The sequence below is a fragment of the Anoplopoma fimbria genome, unplaced genomic scaffold (assembly GCF_027596085.1).
Source record: "Anoplopoma fimbria isolate UVic2021 breed Golden Eagle Sablefish unplaced genomic scaffold, Afim_UVic_2022 Un_contig_4135_pilon_pilon, whole genome shotgun sequence".
NCBI classification, from domain to species: domain Eukaryota; kingdom Metazoa; phylum Chordata; class Actinopteri; order Perciformes; family Anoplopomatidae; genus Anoplopoma; species Anoplopoma fimbria.
This window is the reverse complement of record NW_026548131.1, coordinates 1-1,648: the sequence shown is the minus strand read 5'-3', so window position 1 is coordinate 1,648 and position 1,648 is coordinate 1. Positions and strand designations below refer to the sequence as shown.

At 44.1% G+C, this 1,648-nt stretch overlaps 3 non-coding genes across 3 annotated transcripts; all 3 read right to left on the bottom strand.

The window, feature by feature from the left end:
- Positions 1 to 446: 446 nt before the first annotated feature.
- LOC129114431 (5S ribosomal RNA) lies at positions 447 to 565 on the bottom strand. The gene has a single exon (XR_008532478.1). It is a non-coding gene; the product is annotated as a 5S ribosomal RNA (ribosomal RNA).
- Positions 566 to 945: 380 nt separating this feature from the next.
- Positions 946 to 1,064, bottom strand: LOC129114430 (5S ribosomal RNA). The gene has a single exon (XR_008532477.1). It is a non-coding gene; the product is annotated as a 5S ribosomal RNA (ribosomal RNA).
- A 379-nt stretch (positions 1,065 to 1,443) lies between these two features.
- Positions 1,444 to 1,563, bottom strand: LOC129114432 (5S ribosomal RNA). The gene has a single exon (XR_008532479.1). It is a non-coding gene; the product is annotated as a 5S ribosomal RNA (ribosomal RNA).
- Between the last annotated feature and the right edge of the window lie 85 nt (positions 1,564 to 1,648).

Below are 1,648 nucleotides of genomic sequence, written 5' to 3'. Positions count from 1 at the left end.
CCCGACCCTGCTTAGCTTCCGAGATCAGACGAGATCGGGCGTGTTCAGGGTGGTATGGCCGTAAGCAAATATTGTGCCTACCAAAGGGCCTTTTAAAGATACTATATCACCACGCTTTGCTCTTTCGTCTATACAGGGAGCGCCTGCAGATTTCCAGACACACTCACAGCTTTTAAATGTCAAATCAGAATGTACAAAGTGGCTATAAGGATCACAAATGTAGTGCAGTAAAAAGATTAATATTTACTGTTGAAATGTAGAATACGTTAGCATAAAATTGAAAAGAAAATGATCGATGAGCTTAGGAATGATGAAAGCCATCATTTAACTGGATTTGTGTCATTTCTATACCGGCAAGTCATGATCTAGCTATTTCCTTCCCACCCTGTCGGTGTCCACTGAAAAAGCAGCAGCGCCCTCTGCTTTTTGTAAAGAGGAGTGAAAAAAGCTTACAGCACCTGGTATTCCCAGGCGGTCTCCCATCCAAGTACTGACCAGGCCCGACCCTGCTTAGCTTCCGAGATCAGACGAGATCGGGCGTGTTCAGGGTGGTATGGCCGTAAGCAAATATTGTGCCTACCAAAGGGCCTTTTAAAGATACTATATCACCACGCTTTGCTCTTTCGTCTATACAGGGAGCGCCTGCAGATTTCCAGACACACTCACAGCTTTTAAATGTCAAATCAGAATGTACAAAGTGGCTATAAGGATCACAAATGTAGTGCAGTAAAAAGATTAATATTTACTGTTGAAATGTAGAATACGTTAGCATAAAATTGAAAAGAAAATGATCGATGAGCTTAGGAATGATGAAAGCCATCATTTAACTGGATTTGTGTCATTTCTATACCGGCAAGTCATGATCTAGCTATTTCCTTCCCACCCTGTCGGTGTCCACTGAAAAAGCAGCAGCGCCCTCTGCTTTTTGTAAAGAGGAGTGAAAAAAGCTTACAGCACCTGGTATTCCCAGGCGGTCTCCCATCCAAGTACTGACCAGGCCCGACCCTGCTTAGCTTCCGAGATCAGACGAGATCGGGCGTGTTCAGGGTGGTATGGCCGTAAGCAAATATTGTGCCTACCAAAGGGCCTTTTAAAGATACTATATCACCACGCTTTGCTCTTTCGTCTATACAGGGAGCGCCTGCAGATTTCCAGACACACTCACAGCTTTTAAATGTCAAATCAGAATGTACAAAGTGGCTATAAGGATCACAAATGTAGTGCAGTAAAAAGATTAATATTTACTGTTGAAATGTAGAATACGTTAGCATAAAATTGAAAAGAAAATGATCGATGAGCTTAGGAATGATGAAAGCCATCATTTAACTGGATTTGTGTCATTTCTATACCGGCAAGTCATGATCTAGCTATTTCCTTCCCACCCTGTCGGTGTCCACTGAAAAAGCAGCAGCGCCCTCTGCTTTTTGTAAAGAGGAGTGAAAAAGCTTACAGCACCTGGTATTCCCAGGCGGTCTCCCATCCAAGTACTGACCAGGCCCGACCCTGCTTAGCTTCCGAGATCAGACGAGATCGGGGCGTGTTCAGGGTGGTATGGCCGTAAGCAAATATTGTGCCTACCAAAGGGCCTTTTAAAGATACTATATCACCACGCTTTGCTCTTTCGTCTATACAGGGAGCGCCTGCAGAT